The following is a 20801-nucleotide window of genomic DNA, read 5'->3' as shown; positions in this document are numbered from 1 at the left end:
CGAATGCGTCTTCGCGGAGCTTAGGAGCAGTATTGCTCCAGGAACACCAAGGCCGTCTGCACCCAGTTTCCTACGCGAGCCGTAAATTACTACCCCGCGAAGCAGCCTACTCCACAATTGAAAGAGAAGGCCTTGCCGTAGTCTGGGCTGTTCGCAAATACCACATTTTTCTCTATGGCAAGCCGTTCACGTTGCAATGTGACCACCAGCCATTGACTTATATTCAGTCAGCTAGGCACCTAAATAATCGAGTCCTGCGGTGGAGTCTCCTTCTTATGGAATATGACTTTCACGTGGAACACATTCGTGGTGTGAACAACGTTGGTGCCGACTATATGAGTCGTGCGGCTTTTACCGAGCAGTGACTTATTGCCGTTGTACACAATTTTTTATCATGTTGTCATCATAGTGCAATTGGTTTTTTTTTTACATCTAAACTGTGACATTTAAAGTGTGCGGAACCTTTGTTATATTCGGGAACTGCGTGTTACGTGTGTACAACGTACTGGAAGTTGGGGGGAGTGTGGTAAGAGTGCTTCCCACAACCAAAATCGAAACTGGAAGCGAAACCGACAGGGAAAATAATCGACGAAGACAAAGTGTGCACAGGGTCAGACGAACGTGAGCGCGAGAGTTTCGGAACAGCGACGGGCAGAGGAAAAACGCGGCCAGCTAGCAAGAGCGCTAGGCGTTGGGCCTCAGGGGACCGAACCAACGAGCGGGTGTCACCAACCCAACCGGGACGAGCGTGACATGTTCCTGAGGCGAGTGGCGGTTCCGGGCCGGGCCTGACATGCTGTTCCTGTGGCGGACGAGCGTGCGGGCCAGGGCAAGCGGCTGATCCTGTCCAGACTCGGGTCCGGCACAACCAGTCACCGAGATCGTGGCCACGGTGCCACGTCGGAGCCGGTCCGACACAACCGCCAATTGAAGGTGCGACCTCGGTGTTGCGTCGGCCGCAGCGTGGGGCCGCCTGGTCCAGCACGAGCAGCTGATGGTCTGCTCGTGAGCTCCCGTGCACTTGGAACCTCCCCGTGGCGAGGTTGCGTCGTCGACGCCATCGTTTTCAGCGGGAGCGTGAGTGGCATCCGACGGAATTAAGACTGCCGAGTAGTGAGGACGCGTGGGTTACTCGCGGGCGCGTAGCCATAGGGACTATATGACTGAATTACGGAGCCAGTGTGTTGTACAGATAGCCACAGTGTTGTGATTGTTTTGTGTGTGAAGTCAATAGATGTTTCTCTTGTCCTTGTCTTGGGTTTCTGCGTCTGAGGGCCCAAGAACCACCACAGTACTCAAGAGTTCGACCCATTTCAGCGTTCGGAGGCTTCACTACACCAGCGAAGAACAAGCCTGTCACTACTGCATGCTTAGGAAGTGGCCAGGGCACATCAGCCTTTACTTCGGCTGAAATTTTCATTTTAGCACTTGTTGTGGCTGTAACGGTGCGACATCTGACAGCAATGACAGCTTATATATATATATATATATATATATATATATATATATATATATATATATATATATATATATATATATATATATATATATATATATACAATATATATACAATATACAATATATACAATATATATATATATATATATACAATATATACAATATATATATATAAATATATATATATATATATATATATATATATATATATATATATATATATATATATATATATATATATATATATATATATATATATATATATATATATATATATATATATATATATATATATACATTTACAAAGATATGAAAATCCGAGTGACAACTTGGCAGGGCTGATACTAAGCAACAAAGCGCGCTTGACCTTATGCACCAACACGTACACTTGTCACTGCCGGGGTTTCCGTTTGCAATGTTTTCACTGACAGTCTTCATTACGCGCAGTCATTAGCTGGATAACAAGCTCTCAGCCGGGGACTCCCACGCAAGCGCACACAGATAACGGCCACAGTGATACCGTGACGAGCAACGTGAAACATTCGCGTTGGGCAAATGGTATAATACTACGAGATTCCGTTACATTTTCCGTCAGCGGCAGGTTACGTAGGTTCTTCCCTAGCTCGGGCGCAGCACTCGACTTATCTCCAATGTCCTCTAGATTTTAAAGGTGAGTGTTTGCGTGTTTCTCATTATGTGAGCAAAATAAAACGACGACCGTTCCTGGGGACTTGAGATCTGTAAAGCATTGTGCCTTAAAGCACGACAGTCCGGTATCACGTCGACGACATTCAAGGGGACAACATCTAAAAATTCTAATAGATACCATGCGTTGGATGGCATCATGTGTGGCATTATGACATTATTAAAGCCCCAAGTTGTCTGAATTAAGCAAAGGTGTAGGCTATGTGTCTGCTATCATCAACCGACCAGAATCAGAGATCGGATACACAACTAACACAAACTCGCGTCCCTTCAGTTCATCATAAGAAGTTGAATGAATAGCTATAGCCAAGTTCAGGTGTCCTATTTTGTTCGTGTCATCTGAGGTCCCCCTTTCCAGGGCTGTTATTGTTGCTCATAATGTCAAGCTTACTGTGCTACATGTACTTCACTATGACGTTCCTCATAACCAGATTGTGGTTTTTAACCGTAAAAGCTCGTAGTGTGATGATTTACTTCATTTTAACAAGTGTCGTTACCGCTCCCGTGGGAGTAGTTATGCTCGAGTTAAAACCGTTCGTCTCAGGCCTAGCAAGTATTTTTTCGGGGGGCGGGTATGAGGGGCACACGCTTGAATTTGTAATTTTTCGTTGTGTATGCTATGGTGAAATACATTTTGAGGGGACCAAGGTGCACCCTCTTGGCTACATCACTTATCATTCCCACTTTACAATTTTACGCAGTCCCCTAAAACAGGTTTATTCCGTGCTGTGATATTTTTTAGGTGCCACTGTTTACCTCTAATTCATGTGCTCCTCGGTGGCAGGCTATGCTGGATTGCGTTCTTCGTGCACTAATTCAGCTCACAAGTATAAAAAACTAATAAAGGTGATGCAGCTGGCGAAGCGCACTCACGCGGTGTGCCCACGCTCTTCCTATAAAAATACGTGAAAAATTACCCCGCGCCCATCTACTCGCCTTCATTTTCCTAAGCCTCTCTTCAAATCTATGTTACTCTGAGTTTCTCTTACTTCAAAGCATCTCCATTTCATATCCTCCTTTACAGACTCATTCAACGTCTCCCCCAGCGCCCAACGCGAGGCGTCCCACTGTCCTTTGATGATATGTGGGGCTGAACGTCCCAAAACTACCATGTGAATATTAGAGACGCCGTAGTGGAGGACTCCAGAAAATTCGACCACTTTGGGTTGTTTAACGTGCACCTAAGTCTAAGTACACGGGCCTACAGCATTTTCACCGACATTGAAAATGCAGCCACCGCAGCCAGGATTCAATACTGTGATCCCGATATTATTGATTTACATTCTTTCCTGATTGCACCTCTGACTACATGCACACCACTGAGTTCCCAAATGTAAGCCCTGGAACTATTACGCCTTTCCACAGATCTCGAATGACTTTGTACCTTTTGTATCTCTATAATGCTGTGTGCTTGGTTATTGCAGCATTACTCTTTCCCTTTACTGCCAATGTTTTTTTTTTGTGTACCTCCACATATCTATTCCTCTATATAATTTTGTGTGCTCCGAGGTACTTGTACTCGCTTACCCTGGGTATTTCATGTCCCTGTATTGAGACCACCTGATCTTCGTGATCATCAGATATAAACAATCCACATTTCGTTGCACTAAATCCTGGTCCGAGAGCCTCGCCTTCCCTTCCGCATATATCTTCCAGATGCTATATATCGTCTTGACTGTCCGCAAATAAGACCCCACTAAGTGTTCTAGAGGGCACCCAAGTGGCTCCAACAAAAGTCTTATCGCGTTCACGCCGGAGACAACAAGCTAACAAACTGAAGAGACGTAGACAGCAGACAGAGACGGTGAAATCTAGACAGCACGAGAGCAGAGAATGCGTCGACAAACAGCGAGGACGCGCACGCTGTGCTTTGAAGCATGCGCAATACGCTCGACTCGTCTTGCTTGCCTACGTGTGTTCCTTCTCTGCGCTTATATTTGTGTTTGAGCAGCTTGCCACAATAATATGTGGTGTTTCACGTTTCTAAACCAACACATAAATGTGAAGGAAGCCGTAGTGAACGGCTCCAGAAATTTTGACAATATCGTGTTCTAAAACGTGCATAGAATTCGTGAGGTACACTCGTGTTTAGCACTTTACCTCCATTCAGATGGGGCCACCCCGGCTGTGACCGAATTTGTGGCCTTCTAGTAGGCAGCTGAGCACCATAACCACTGTTCCGCCGCGGGTGAGAGCAGTGCGAAGCAAATGGCAACCACGCACACACTCGCCCCACCTTGGCGTTCTTTACAAAATTTCAGATCTATCCCGCAGGTGTGAAAACCGCTTTTTTAGGGTGTTTTACGTGTTTTTGCTCCCACTGAACAACAGGTCAGCGTACCTAAGCAAGCAGAACCGCTGTACAAGATGGCAAATTTGGTCAGTTGGAGTACGCGCTATCCTGGTGAGCCTCTTCTGTCCATGTGTTTTCGGTGCGCTTTATCGAAATTTTCAAACAAGAACCGCTGTACTAACACACTCAATCTCGATTGACCCAACACCACGCACCCATCCCGCCAATAAACCAGAAGCGTGAAAGCAAGATGGCGATTGCACGACCTTCTAGAGAGCTTGCGCATCACTCTTCAACATTAATGATGTTTCTTGTTGTCCTGCCATCAAGTTCGAGCCCTTTCGTGCACTCTGCACATTCATTACCTGCCGTATTCCGTTGGAAAGCACTTTAATGAAAAAGCACAAGGTTACGATACCTTCTTTTGTATAGTACATTTCAAATTCGTATTTATTGCTACCTTTTACTTCTTTATATTCCGCAGACCCTATCCACTGGGCTACTTACTTCCCACTGCGCTGTACGGTTCTGGCCAAAGGCTGCGTTTAGAGAGGCTCAGAGCTGTTTTTATTTACAATCTACAAACCACACAATACTGGTGAAGCGTGTACACGAATACCATCCACGCTACTTTGTTTTGTTTTTTTCAGAGGCTTTATGCCAAGGCATCTACCGTGCCGCCTCGAGGCGTGCCATTTACAATCGATCACGGTGCTAGGTCAAAAAGTTGTTTCTTTTTTATTCAATGGCACAGAACTTTTGTGGTGCTGAGCACATTGTTATACCGATGTCATACGGGCACTTTTAATTGCGATCAGAGTGATCTGGATCAGTTTTCTTGATTGCGATCAACTTTATGGCCGCTGCTACACGGCCCAAGCTAATCTGGTTTGAGTTTGGGTCAGATGAAGTGACCTAGGTTGCATTTGCGTGCCGTAAAACATGCCACTGACAAAACTCGGCGTGCGGTATTTTTATAAAGCCCTTTATCAGCAATGTTATACGTGCAAGAACCACTTGAACGTCCAAAACTGTGCGGGCTGTAACAATAGTAATTTCAATATTCCATCATTCAATAAAATTTTACTAGCACTTACCTGTAGTGCTGTGTGGAAGTCTTAACCTTCGCTTTTGTTTATGATGGCCCCCGCTCGTAGCCGTGTAGTCACAGCAAAGCGTAAATCTCGTTGTACGCGCCAGTATTTCACTTCTGGCGCATCAAGTCTGTTTCATTCGCTTCTTCCAGTGGTCAATTACTGTAAAGATCTCTTCATTCCACTATGAAGTGCACCTACGTTGTGACATAGTCGAAAGGCTTGTAACATTCATAACCAGTTTGCTTCGAGGTGCTCCAACAGCACCGACGGGGCAATGGTCGTTGAAGGCAATGGTCGACTCCTTGTCGTCTGCTTGTCCCTTAATTACATGTGGTAGAAGCGAATCCTAAAACAGGCAATACTTCAGATATTGTTCTAATTTAAACAGCTTATAATTTGCCTTTCCAAGAGCATCTAGCCGTTTTAAAGCGTTTTTATTGAACTGTGCTCGATTTTTTCTTTTATTGTGCGTTCAACAAGCTCTTCTAGGGGGTGCAGACGGCAGCAAACTCGTAATCTCTCAGGCACATTGCGATGCACGGATCTCAATAGTCTTGATCCCGATCACGCCTGATCGTGATTGAAGTGACCGTGTAGCAGCACTCAATCTGGATCATGATTAATCTGGATCAACACTGATCGCGATTTTAGTCGCTAATTTTCACGCATACCGTTCACTTACATTAAAGGAGTCCTATGTCTTTCCTGATAGCCGAATGAGGATGTGCTTCACGTAGAGTGCCATTCGTTAGGTAAAACGTCGTGCCAAGAGTCACGACAAAAGATAAATATACTGATATTCTTATCTTCCGGCAAAGGCACTGAGCCATGGCTGATGAAGTAAAGGTCGTGTTATCAAGAGAAAGATAGGAAATATTTGTGCGCCGTAGGAAAACAGTGGTGCCCTCGTTTGGGTCAGAGATACCTCTTGGGCGTCTCGCTCATGCCGATCGCCGCTGATGTAGTAAAAATCTCGCGGGGAGGCTGATGACTCCTCGTTTTCTTGGTCCGCAAGTTTTGGTGGTTAACTGCACGTATGAAATCAAGTCAGCTGAAATATTGAGCAAGAAAAATGGGCCACAAATTAATGATTTCTTCAGCACTATTACTGCACTTGAACATATACATGCACTTTCCTCAAAAAATTCGTACATCAGTTTTTGGAGAGAAAGAGAGAAAACAGGAAGGCCGAAACTTGAACAAGATTTCAGTGCTCGATATGCCAACCTACACTGGTGTTGGTAAATGTGGGACTCAAAAGAGAGGAAGAAATAAAAAGGAGCACATAAAAGAAAAAAACGGCCACAATTATTACTGCCGCTTGTCCATGGTTAAGGGGCTCGGCTACTGATCCTGGTCATAGCAATCACACTTGATTTATTCTCTTTAAAAGCTCACTATCCTTAAAATACACAAAAATTAAGATTATGTTTTTTGTGGAGAATATAGAATTAGGTTATATTAGGACATGCTTTGGAATAGCGGACGTGCGCAGATACATTACAGACGGCCGTGTTGTTTCGCTATGGTTTTATTTCTCATAATGCTGAGCCGTCGCTATCCCCAGATGATCTTGTAGTAACTGAGGCGGAAGTAGATTATTGTTAATGTTAAGTTTTCTTAAACCACTGTTGTAAGCAGGGCACCAGTTTGTGCATACGTTCATCACTTTTATTGAGCTATACTGCCAACTCACTTATGTTTTGAATTCAGAACAAATCTTGCCTTAACCACATGCCTATGAATTGCCTAGACCAAACTGTCTCTAACGAGTCACTTTTAAAGACATTTGTGGTTATATTCGTTGTCCTATATCTAGGTGAAAACAGTGCACACATTGTTGCGCACAAATAGGCTACCGAAAATATCTCAAAGGAAATGAGAAATTCCGATCTTGCCAATTTGTGCTAAATTTCTATTTTAGCAGATGACACCATGCAGCGCGGTACTCCACAACACAGCGCTCTGCCCGTTCTATTCTTTATAAATTGATTATTAGTAACAGATGTAGGCAGGCGTTCTGATTTCAGAGAAAGAAAGTTAAACCCGTAGCGTTCCTTAGATAGACGAACACATAATTCAGCATATACTCCAGCACTTCGACATGTTTAGGAAGAAAACTTCAGACTCCAGTGGACTTCAGAAATCCTGTCGTACATGAGCTGTAGAAGTCATTCACTGATTGTGGCAATAATGATATCGCAACCACCTTTATTGTAACACACCAATGTGCTCTTGTCTTCCTCATGGAAAGCTGACACTTCATTTCGGCATGCAATACCTAAAGAATTACTTCATACTTGAAAATGAGTTATGGGGTGAGATGGTAAAATCACGTCGAGTATGCTGCTGACTTTCTTCACGAATTGCTTCCCGATAGTGCCATTACAACTTGCGCCAATCCAAGAGTAAGGCAAGTGTTAAGAAAGGTGCTTGAAATTTTTTTCTTATCTCTAGTGTCAGCATGCGCACAGACCGTGTTATATCATGGAAGTTACTGTTTCTGAAGAAGAGCAACTGTGTATGGCAAAACAAAAAAAAACAGGGGATAAAAGTTTCTGCGTTGGGGGGAGGCTGGGTAAGCGGCAATTGCAAACACTGGTAAGGCATTTAGTGTGCAGGTAGTGGCACACTAAATAATATCGAAGATGTAGGAAAATTATCGGGACACTAAACAGAAAATCTATCTTTTTTATATATTAGGGAATTACGATTTCACAATACCAAAAACAACGCTCTACCAAAGAGTTGTTTTTTTAAGCGAGGAGCCTTTAGATAATAAAAGCTGAGTTGCTACGTCAATTCCGAATTCTTGCGCTAAACACAGTGACGTCTTGGATTTCAGAGGCATGTAGAAAAATATACGAAGTTCTGAGACGCTAAAAATGAAGTACAATCTCCTCTATGCGCTCTGAGGGGCCTGTAGGTTTAACCTACTCAGTTTCATAAAATTTCGTTTAGCCATTGTGACCAATATATGAAAAATGCACTTTAAAATGCATGATGTCACGCGCGGAGTTGTCGGTGCGAAATTTCAAAGTCGAAACTCGACCATAATCTCTCCTTTCCCTAATGTACTTATCACTGATATAACAATATTAGTTTTATTAATACAATTCATCAATCGAAGCGTTACAATTATTCAAGTTTAGTGTTTCTTTATTGATTTTGCCGCATTTTAACGGCGTTTGTGAAATGCCATGATAGCGCTGCCACCGCGTTTAACTTTACGATCACGCCTAAATAGGTTGAAATTATCAGGAAGATGAAAGCAAGCTCTCTTCCTTGGATGAATTATTCGAGCTATGTTTCCATGACTACAAGGTTATAGTCGGTGCTCGAGACGAACCTACATCGTGAATTTTGTCGTGTTTCGACGACACGCTTCCGATGTTACTGTAAATGATGATGTATAGCGCAGGTTATGCTTAACAGGTGCGTTGGAATGACGCTATGACGTTGGTATAATACTACGTGTATCATTGTCACAATTCAAAGTGTTATCGTCTAAAAGAAGCATTCTCTAGTGTGGTTAAAATTGCTTTCTTTGGAGTTTCCGAACGCTAATAACTGTTTAACCACCAGTCGGGTATGCCCCACTGCGGTGGTCTAGTGGCTAAGGTGCAATCGATGCCACGTCTGCGTAGAGCACGCGAGCAGCCGGTTTTCACTTTGCGAAGTGATTCCTTGAGGCAATATCGGGCTCTGACTTGCTCAGCCTGACGACTAGGCCACGCATGCTCTTGTTACACTAATTCAGAGGCCGAACCTTCCTCAGGGTTTCGACCCTCAGAGCGAAAACCGGCTTTCCGCGTGCTCTACACAGACGTGGCCGTGGCTGGACTCGTCTGCTGACCCGCAGGGTGCGGGATGGAATCTCGGCTATGGCGGCTGCGTTTTTGATGGAGGCAAAAACGCTGTAGGCCCGTATGCTCAGATTCGGGTGCACGTCAGAGAACCCCAGTTTGTCGAAATTTCCGGAGTCCTCATGTACGGCGTCTCTTATAATTGGGGCGTTAAACTACACACACCAATCATTCAATCAACCAGTCGGGTGTAGACCAAGTAATCTTCTGATGCTGCTTTCAGCAGCCCAACACTCCCCAACGGCAGATAAACCGGCGAAAATTCCGCTAAACAAATGCTCTTTATAAAACGCTGACACCAATGTTGCTAAATATTCCGAAGCGAGCCCAGACGCGCATATGCCATTGTCGCCAGCAAAGGTCGGCAAACAGTCCATTCCAGACAGCATATGACTGCACGCTATTCAATGTTTTTCCCGCGTATTTAATTATGAGACTTGTACTGGCCTTCTAGAATCGTCTTGCCTCGACAGCCTACCTATGTCTGATACAACTTTTGAAGTAAGTCGTGTTGCTATATGAATGAGGCTCCTAATATAACATCTTGAACTGTTATCATCGCGATCAATAGTGCATTGCTAGATACTAAACACATTACTAGAACCTTTTGGTGACATCTTTTAGCAACCCTGGTCGACTGAAGGCAAGATTGAAAGTTACCTAAAAATAGCTCCAGTGCCGAAAAAAAGGATCATCATCTTAACCCAATACACATCATCCAATTTCTCTCACCTTTACTTTTGTTCCAAACTAATGAAACATATAACCTATTCTCACGTGACAGTTTTTAACCACCTGTTTTTTTCTTCAATCCGTTAGCATGGTTTTCAAGATGACATAATCTGAAGAACTCACCTTGATAACTCTATCAGTGACATATTTACTCACGCCTATCAAAACGTACACGTTAACATCTCCTTCTAACCTTTTCAATAATCATTTGATAAAGTCCCAAGGCAACGGCTCTCTTTCAAACTCACAATTAAATGTCAACACTCCTATTCATGACTGACTCTGCAACACTCATCCTAACCCCCATCGATTTGGTCCCGCTAACGAGCACTCTTTTAGGGGCGAAACAGGGAAGTTCATTGCAAACTGGTAACAACATTTCAGGTGAGTACAATTGTCTGGTGTAACAAAATCACTTCAGTGGCGCGTACAAACAACGGAACATAGACAGTATCTAACACACAGCACTTGCAATATTCTCACAGATCACGAATCACTCAAGAAAACAAAGAGAAAGGAAACGCAAAAAATCAGTAAATCAGAACAGATTCACATATTACGTGCAACGAGAAGCAATTTTTCCCCCGAGTTAAAACGGCAGTAATGAAAGTTCAATATTTCTGTTCTGAACTAAAAAAAAAACGTGTATGCCACCTTCTGATAAATGCTTCTTCACTCTGAGTTTCAATTTGTTTGGTAAGGTACCGAACCATAATCATTCTAATCTTCTGTAACGCTGAGTATGCAGCTCGTTGGGGTCGTCGCCGTGCTTCGGCCATTCAGCGGCGACGCCACAAGACGAAAATTGTGACGTACAGTACGAGTTGTTCAAATAAGCCCCTTCTGCGCTGTTGGCTCGAAGGAATTTACACTCCGAATTGACGACGCATGGCGTGCCACACGCCTTTGGCCGCTACGCATTCAAACATCGTGTGGCGGATCGTTTCTCTTTTGCCGCAGTTGGGGCAATGGTCATTGGGAACGGCGCCCCACTTTAACAGTCTCTGACGAGTGGGCGACGCGTCCCATCGCCGCAGCCAATCAAATTCTACAACTATTTCCGGTACATGGTTGTTCCTCCATTTTTTCCACTTTCTGGGCCTCCATCTTTGTTTTTCCTCGTCAGTAATCGAGTGACTGATTAACATTTTGCTAATGCGTGCGGGTGCGAGCTTTGCAAAGTACTCTTCGGTGGCGCCGCCGTAAACCGAACGCTTGAGGCCCTCTGCTGCCTTATAAAAGGCATGTGGGTGTTCTGCTTGAGGTCCCCGGTACCTTTCCGACGTGAATGCGGCTCCAAGAGTTCCGGTCCAATATAGCAATAAGCTACGGCCAGGATAGTCATTGTCCTGAAACAATTTGTGAACTGTTTTAGCTGCAATTCCCTTTGCGAATGTCGCAACATCTGGCAGACTGAGTCCTCTACAGCTTTTTGGGAGCTTCAGGTACTTTTGTTGAATTTTTGGTGTCTTACCGTCCCATAGGAAGGCTCCAACCAATGACGCAAGGCGGCTCACAAAAACTTTGGGTATGAGTGCAATGTGCCCAATATAAAAAGCATACGCGTATGCTTTGGTTTTCACCACCGTCACTTTCGCGTCAAGTGACAAATCGAAGTCAGTGGAATACGCGAAGACCTGCGTGGCTCGATGTATGACGTCCTCCCAATTTCTTTTGGCCACCTCCCCATCTTGAAAGTATACCCCGAGGACTTTTACGACTCCACGCAATGAATACCTCTTGGCAAAGAGCCGTGGAAGCTACCAAAACGAAGGGCTTTGCTTTTCTCGGCATTCAGGAAAGCACCCGATAAACTGGCATACTCTTTGAACCGCTCCAAGAAAGCGCGGTAACTGGCTTGGTTTCGCAAGAACACAGAGATGTCATCCGCATAAGCGGTGATGCTAACTGACTCCAGACCTGTCATTGGAAAGCACCTGAATATTAGGGCACTTCGCCACTTTCCTAAGGAGAGGATCTATGGAAAGAACAAAGAGCACCGGTGCGATTGGGCATCCCTGATGAACACCTCTTGTTACTGGAAAGCTTGCTGTCCCGACGCCGTTGATGAGAAGTCGGCTGGTCATGTTGGTGTATAGAAGCTTTATACAGCGAACGTATTGCTCAGCCAAACCAATCATTCAAAGTGCGCAGTGAAGGTAGTCATGTTCGACCCTATCAAAGGCCTTAGCTTGATCCAATGACACGAAAGCACCAGTAACGTTTTTGGCGTTGGCATAGTAGAACAAATCTCTTATCGGAGTAAGTGTTTAAAAAATTGACTCACCCGGCACTGCACACGTTGCGTGGGTGACACAATATCGGGCAGAAAAGGTTTTAGCCTCAAGCCAAGGATCGTAGCTACAAGTTTGAAGTCCGTGTTAAGGAGGGTAATCGGCCTCCATGACCACGGATCGTCAGGATCCATGCCCTCCTTTGGCAGCAAGACTACACTGCCCTCAATGAAAGACCTCGGCTTTTGCCCGTCAACACTGAACCTGTTAACCATGTCAGTAAGTGCGTCGCCTAGGACGTCGAAGAAAGTTATATAAAACCCCGTCAGTATTCCGTCTCGACCTGGAGCCATGGTAGTGTTCATTTTCCTCAAGGCTTGCCAAACTTCATCTTTAGTCGCCTCAGCACAGAGCATATCAGACTCCTCAGGACACAGCGTGGGCAAGCCTTCGCAAAAGTTTGCGATTCTTTGATGCTGGTTGCTGTCTTTGGAGCGGTGATCTGCAGAGCGGAGCCTTTCAAAATGTGCCCTAAAGACCTCCTCGATTGATTTGATATCTGTGACGATGCTCCCACACTCTGTCCGTGCTGCACGGATAATACTAGGCTGGTGTTTCCTTACCCCTACTCGCTGTGCGTAAGCCAAATTACCTGGTTCATCCGTAGGCAGGTGCAGTTCCCCTGCGCATTTAAAAGCCCCGGACCTTGCCCTCAACAAGAGGTCGTATTTAGCCTTTTTGGCCCCAGTGCACTCTTGAATTGCGCCGGTAAGATTACCTGCGCGCTCAACGATTCGAATACGCGTCAATGTTTCATTCATTTGTGATGTTAGACGTGCATGGCGCATTTTCCCGGCCTCCTGCGCAATCACACGCCATCTGGCCTTCAAGAGATCCCATGCTGTCGGCGTAATTTGCGGCGTGTCTTCCAAAGACGCATAGATATTCATGCGCATTTGAGATACTGAAACTTCATCATTTAAAATTGATGAATCCATTCGCCACAACTTGGAGCAATGCCTTCCCAGCTGGGCCTTCAAGGTGAACAGCACTGGCATGTGGTCACTGAGCTTGCGTTGCTCAGGCGCTAAAAAAATGACATCGCATGTCTCTAAACTTGCAACGAGCTTGTTAGGAATATAGACTTTGTCAGTCCTGCTCTGAGACGTACCCTGAACGCGCCTGGCTTCAAAGGTGTTCCCGGGAAGCGTTGTCCATGCATCGACCAGCTTCAACTCTACATATTTTCTGCAACTCTTTAGAATGGTATGTGCTTTGTCCTTGACTAGGGCGTCAAACATCTCGAATTGAATCAAAAACACAATTGAAATCACCTAACAACACGCACGGTGCTGAATTCAGCAGGAATGACCTGGCGACTCTGAAAAAGTCATTGGCAAGAGACCTATCCACGGGCGCGTAAAAGTTGGTGAATCGGATTTTCGGGTCGTTTACCACATGTCCACCGCCATAACACGGCCTTCTGCATCGAAGAGGCAATGCGCACCCCGCCTGAACCTCGGATTGAGAAACACGACACCGGTACCACGCGACTGCGTCTGCGTTAAGGAGAAGAAGGCTTCAATCGAAAATCTAGTACGAAAGGTCATAATGTCGTGCCACGCTCGAAAGCTGGTCTCTTGCAGAAAAAGCACGTCGACCTCGAGCGAGCGCACAAGGTTCATCATCTCCTGTTGTTTTACAAGATCTTTGAAACCACGAACATTGAAAGTCATAAAAGATAGTCTATCCATTTAATATAAACTTAGGGGGAAACGAAACAATCGTTTTTTTAACAGCGATGCGTAAGGGGACGGCATGGCCTCTCCTGTGTCAAGCGTCAGTGGATGAAGTAAACGTGATGATGGACTGGCGCTGAGATTTACTCACGCACACAGATACAACGGACCCAGTAAGCAACACCAATAATAACAGAAATAGTACACGCAGCATGCAACATAACTCACATGATGCAACTACTATAACAGGGCAGAGCCAACACAGCATAGAGCTCACAAATTGGCACATGAAGGTTCCATCGTGAATCACAGTAACATATGGAATAGTAAACAGTTTGCATGCATCAGAGAAAACAAGTGCATAGTGGTTGTACGGCTGGGAAGCAAGCATTGCAGCGGTACGGACAACAGGAAGCGGAAATAATGGATGTGGGCAGCACAAATTAAAAAAAAACATTAGGTCTTTACCCGCATCAGGTGATAGATCTCGGTTTGGCGAATCCACTCGGGGCTTTTTGGATGTTCCGGAGGTGGTGACATCACTTCCACTGCTTGAAATACCAGGGTTTGCGCGACGCTGAGAGTTTTTGGCTCTAGACAACTTGTCCGGAGAACACGTATTTTCAGGAGACCAAGATACCGATCGTGAGGCTTGCGAAAATCTGTCACTCCTTAATTTTCGTCATGGTGACCAGCTCCTACGATGTCTGGATGTCTTGTCGGACGCTTCTTCTTGGGCCTGTACAGTGTGTGTGCGAGGCGTGTTAGGTTTCCTTGAAGACGTGGTCTTTACTTCTTTCGTGGGCGTCGTCTTCGTGCTACCTTCCGGGCCCACAGGTGGCCATTCATAAAGCTCGTCACTTGCACTTGTTGCCTCGGAAGGTCGGGGCGATTTTCCCGGTTGGCCAGCGCTCCGAGAGCTTGGGACGCTTCCTCCAGCGGTGATGCGTTCAAGTATTGTTCGTTTTCTGTGGCCTTGAGTTCCTCTGATGAAGACGTAGCAGACGCACTCGACGTCTCCACAGCGTTGCTGGGCTCCTCTGACAACGTTGTGGGAGATGACAACGCTGCGGTATCCCCAGTCAGCGCAGAAACGTCGTTGTCACTAGTTGTGCATGGCGACGCGGCATCAACGCCGCTGGCGTCTTCTGTCTTGGCGTCATAAAATTATGTGTTGGTTGCGCTGTGTTCATCCCAATAATCTGTAATCTTCTGTGGCCGTGGCTTGGTTTTGTGTTGCAAAACTTCCATGTGCCTGGAAGTTCCAATATGGGTTGCTTTCTTCGAAGCACTCTCTCCAAGTTCTGGGAATTCTTTCAATGACTATGAGGTAGTCTGCGCTGCGTCTGCGTATGACTTGGGATGGAAGCAATCTTTCGTCGCGTGGTCGCCATTACAGCGCTTACACTTGACATACAATCTTCAGATGTATGGCCGAAGGTGCCACATCGTTGACAGAACGGTATTGTGCAAGTAGCCGCAACATGACCTTCTCTGCTGCAGCATGTGCATACTCTGCACATACCACGATACTCTCAGCATCACGTGGTGACCTTGAATTGATAGTAAGCTAGGGGCGGGCTTGGTCATCTCGATTCGGACGATGCGGGTACCAGTGTACGTTGATTGGTGCCTTTGCAAGGTAACAAATGTGATACCCTTCACTCTTCCGTATGGCTGAAGAGCTGAAATAACTGCGTCATCTGACACGTACGGCGGGAGGCGGAACACACTGACTTGTACGCTTGGCACCCCGACTGCCTGAACTTGTATCTTGTGACCTTGTAGCTTGAATCCTTGGTTTACCATCAACTTGGTTGCTTGTGCAGCCGACCGAGCCGCAACTAGGAACTTCGAAGCTCCGAGGTGTTGCGGGAACAACACCCATTCACTCCTCATGACGTCTTCGAGGCCAACGATGATCTCTTCGACGGACGCCGTCCCCTCCGCAACGGTGAAGTTGAAGCAGTGCTCCTTGAGGGGCAGCGCCGCAGGCCTTGACGCCATCCTCGCCGGTCGCGGCAGGGGCCGACGACGATGGGATCAGGCCTCAAAAAAACTGGCTGGCAAAGTCGCGAGTGCACACCCGGCAGCAACGCCGCCAGAACGCTGACCGCGTTGAAGACTGGAACGCCGAAGCTCCTTATAGCGGCCCCCGTTCGTCCCTCGTACTCGTAGTAGTAGTCGTAGTGTGTAACCACTCTTACAAATTGACCTCCAAAGTGGTGCCAGTGGGAGGTTTCGTCTGTGGGTTGTCGAACAATAAAAATTCGAAAAATTCGCAGCGCGCGCGTTAACTAAAAGCCGAATGCTCCTGTCTCTTATTTTCCCTTAGCAGCCATTGGAATGTACATTGAGCACTATCTGACAAGAAGGGGTTGCTGCGTTATATTCGCTGGGCGTAACCTTCTTGGTTTTAGAAAGGTTTAGCGAGTGTTGGGCCGCAGTGCCATGAATGCAGTGAACTAGTATATACCATGAACTTGAGGTGGTTAAAGGTGGAAAGTACACACGAAGCGCAAGCCGCTAGAAAGTGTGCGTGTGTCTCCTCTCGTTCAGTCCTTGGAATTTCCGCTGGATGGCAGTGCTTCTATATGAGGAACATATGATGAAAAGGTGCGAGATGGTGGTACTTGGAGTGTTGAATGGGTGGACGAACGGACACACAGACAGATGCATGGACGGACGCACGGATGGCTGCACGGACGGATGAACGCATGGACGGACGCAGGAGCGGATGAATGGATGAACGCAGGGACGGACGCACAGATAGACGTGCGGACGCACGAACAGCCGCACGCACGGACGGGTGGGTGGACGCACGGGCGGTCACACAGACGCACGCATGGACGGACGGAAGCAAGAACGAATGGACGGACGGATACTTTGCCCCACTCTTCATCATTCACTCCGTGAATATGCTGCCATTTTTTTCTTCATCAACTGTTTTTCTTCGGTGCATCACCGGGAATTGATTTGGGACAACTGATTTTTTTATTATACATTAACGACTTGTCTAACCGTAGCACACACTTTTTAATTCGTCTGTTTGCTGGTGGTATCGTCGTCATTTGCCGTTCCATGTTTCACTCGAGCGTCATCCTGACCTTACTGTCTGACGTTTCTCTTAAGGAATATTTGATGTAACATACAGTATCATTTCTTATTTTTCATCGTCATAAATTGTTCGCGTCCTCTTGATGCGCCATGACTGGCTCAGAAATATATGCTGTTACATCGCTCAAGTACTTTGTTGTTAACTTACACAGTAAGCTCACTACGGTCATTAGCGTTTTAAAAATAGACAAGGCCGCTAATCGCATGCTCGCATACCTGCGCTGAAATGTGAGTGCTCTTTAAATCTTGCTAAAACTGCTTGTATACTTGAACCACGTTCTCATAACTTCTATCCTCTCCGACCTCATCAGGCTGACATCTGAATCTGCCATCATACTCCGTGTCGTCAAATCTACTTGAAGCCAGTTTTTTTTTTTCATCTTGAATTCAGCACTTCCGCTAACATGAAATGATTTTTCGTTTAGACAGCGAAGGACTAGAATTGCCTTTTTGCCTATTTAGTGCACCATCTCAACCGCAGATCTTTCAAGGCGTTCATCGAAACCATCGCCGAAAGGTTATGCCCATCCCTCATTAAGTACCCTCTAACTGGGCATTCCAGAAAATATTAAAATAAATAAACAAAGAAACTCAATGCTCGGTGGAGGGCCACACTGAGTAGTTCACTTTTAAAGCAGCAAGATTGGGCGATCACGGTATGCCACTACGAGCTTCTGTATTGCCAACGACAAGTCCTAAACCGAAGCCCCGATTTGCACAATGTATATTAGGGTTGTTTCACACGCAAGAGTGCGCAAAAAATTAGACCTGTTTCTATTGCAAAGCTACAAATATGGAGTCGTACTTCGTTGGAATTTATATAGGTAAAACCATGTTCTATATTCTATGCAGCTTTGCCGTCTCTCACGCGTTTGGCAAATTTGGAAACTTTGGAACAGAATTTCGTTACAATAATGCATTTTGTTCCTTAACGTCGTTTCATATAAGTGAATGAGCCCAAGACATACTTTACCGTTGTGCTTTGTGAACAAACGCAGCCGGCATGCCGCGGTGGTCTAGTGGCTAAGGTACTCGGCTGCTGACCCGCCGATCGCGGGATTGAATTTCGGCTGTGGTGGCTGCATTTCCGATGAAGGCGGGAATGTTGTAGGCCTTTGTGCTCAGATTTATGTGCAAGTTAAAGAAGCCAGGTGGTCGAAATTTCCGGAGCCTTCCACTACGGCGTCTCTCATAATCATACGGTGGTTTTGGGACGTTAAACCCTACAAATCAATCTATCAAGAAACGCAGCCGGTCATGCAGGAGCACCGTGAGGTAACGCCCTCGGTCAACCGACGTTTATTGCGCCGACCAACTTTTTCATTGATCGGATTAAATACATAGTTCCATACGACAACGATTAGCCAGGCAGCTCTTCACCTTGTTTCTTTAATGTAACTCTTTAGGGTTAAACACAACCTATCGTGTTTAATAATATTATTAAAGGTTGTTTCCAAAAGCTTCAGGAAACGTAGAAGGCCGAATGATGGCTGAAATGGTCGAGGTATTTCCAGTCTTTTACTACTCCTATAAAAAAGAGGCTCAGAATGTAGTGGTCCGGGTACATGGTAGTACAACTTGAAGCGGATGACCAGTGCAATGAGGTGTGGAGAAGGTGGCATGAACGGTTGAGGATGCATTGAACTGACTTAGAACATACGAAAAAGAGAGAGGGTGACAACTTGCCGCAGGGAAGCAAGTGTTTCGAAGCTGAATTCCCCCTTCACAGTTCCGACGCTGATATATTATGAATATGCAGAATGATTGAACCCAATTTTGAAGAGCTGCGAGTCACCTTGTTTATGTTGGATGGGGGCTCCAGATAGAAGATAGCCAATTGTGCTTCGATCTGAAAAATGATTTATGAGCAAGCATGTGGCGCAGTATGACGTAAGGGTCATGTAAGAAATTCTAGTGATTTATGAGCAGCCGAAATGATGCTTTTAGTGTGATGACGTCGATTCAGGTCACAAGAGAAGGCAAAGTCAAGATATTTGAATGACTGATCTGATTCAATAAATCACTAGCCATTGAGTAGATCAACCTACAAGGATTATGGCGGTGAGAAATCCCACAAGCTTACATTTCTTAAAATTTCGGTTTATTATCTGAGGATTTGTATTGTTGGTATGTTGTTAGGGTCATGCTCAACTAATGTTTTGTAATGACGCAGCTAGCATTAAAGCAATATAAATCTGCTACGGAAAGGGTTCACCAAGGCAATACGAACGTGTTTGAACGGGTTTCCAAAACCTTTTCGCCCTGCTGAATTGGACCTGCAGCTAAGGAAGTAAATTGTCAAGTTTCACACTCAATCAGGCTCCTGAGAAAACGAAAGTGTATATTTATTTATATTTATGTCTGCGAGATACACAATCCGTAATTTAATTGTTACGGTTGACTGTTTTTAAACAAATATCCAAAATTAGACATGAAATGTATACTTACATATAAAACCTACCACAGGCTGAGAGGAATATTATGTGATCGGTTTTCGTGCTGGGTACATGCAAACTTTTCTGGTTCATTTCACAAGTGGCCGGGCCTGTAGCACCCTGTGTCACCACTCTCCACAAATTAGCAAGTTACAAGCTTCTGAAACGGAAGCATCAGTGAGACACTCCAGAATTATGTAATCGCATGCATACACGAAAGCATTTCAAATAAATTCCGACTAAGCTTTTTGTTTTGTACTGGTACATAATTGTCATCTTTTCGGAGCCAAAATTTCAAAGCTTAGAAATTGATAAAGGAAATAACACAGTTGATGCTCCACGTGTTCCGATAAACATGAAGCACGGTGCATACCAATTCAAAATATAAAAATGACACGAGCGCTTACTCACTTGAAAATCTTGATGTGTGCGCGAACAAGAGATAGAGTGAGATAATGCAAAGCGAAAGGCAGTGTGCATAAACCAAATGGGCATTTAAGTTGCGTGGTGTGTTCTGGATAAACAAGAGAAACGGGTAACGAGCCATTCATGAATTCCATTTCCTTTGATGCAGTGCTATAGATTTATTAATTGATATGTGGGGTTTGACGTCCCAAAACCATCATATGATTATGAGAGAGGCCGTAATGGAGGGCTCCGGAAGTTTCGACCACCTGAGTTCTATTAACGTGCACCCAAATCTGAACACACGGGCCTACAACATTTCTGCCTCAATTGTAAATGCAGCCGCCGCAGCCGGGTACGAACCCGCGATTAGCGGGTCAGCAGCCGAGTACCTTAGCCACTAGACCACTGCGGTGGGGCTGCAGTGCTATAGACGTTTACGATACTGCACAAGAAAAGACGATTTTACAAGTTTCCCGATCCAACGAAAATTTCCATTCACCGCCAGGTACTTATAGGATTGAGTGTGGCCATCTATCTACCTGAATGAGCGAGGCTAATTAGCACTGCATCGGAATCAACCAACTGTATCTTTAAGCGAATTAGTAAAACGACCATTTATTTTTCATTTTGACACAGACGTATTTCTCTTAGAGTTCATACTTTAACGCCATCGTGATCAAGCATCTTATTGCCCTAGTCATGGCCCTTTCTACAAGG

The 20801-nt window shown here is 45.3% G+C and overlaps 1 protein-coding gene and 1 long non-coding RNA gene across 2 annotated transcripts in view; one reads left to right on the top strand and one right to left on the bottom strand.

Moving 5' to 3' along the window:
- Window positions 1-20801, top strand: part of LOC142788787 (juvenile hormone acid O-methyltransferase-like) — a 56592-nt gene that overhangs the window by 10363 nt on the left and 25428 nt on the right. The gene's annotated exons all lie outside the window — the stretch shown is intronic.
- LOC142788941 (uncharacterized) overlaps window positions 6387-20801 on the bottom strand; it is a 31594-nt gene continuing 17179 nt past the window's right edge. The window contains exons 4-5 of the long non-coding RNA XR_012889348.1: window positions 19690-19836; window positions 6387-6604 (exon numbers count right to left, since the gene is read on the bottom strand). This is a non-coding gene — a long non-coding RNA (uncharacterized LOC142788941). The remainder of the gene's footprint in view (window positions 6605-19689; window positions 19837-20801) is intronic.

The sequence above is a fragment of the Rhipicephalus microplus genome, chromosome 1, assembly GCF_043290135.1.
Source record: "Rhipicephalus microplus isolate Deutch F79 chromosome 1, USDA_Rmic, whole genome shotgun sequence".
Lineage (NCBI taxonomy): Eukaryota > Metazoa > Arthropoda > Arachnida > Ixodida > Ixodidae > Rhipicephalus > Rhipicephalus microplus.
The sequence above is the reverse complement of the archived record's forward strand: the minus strand, read 5'-3'. Positions and strand labels throughout refer to the sequence as shown.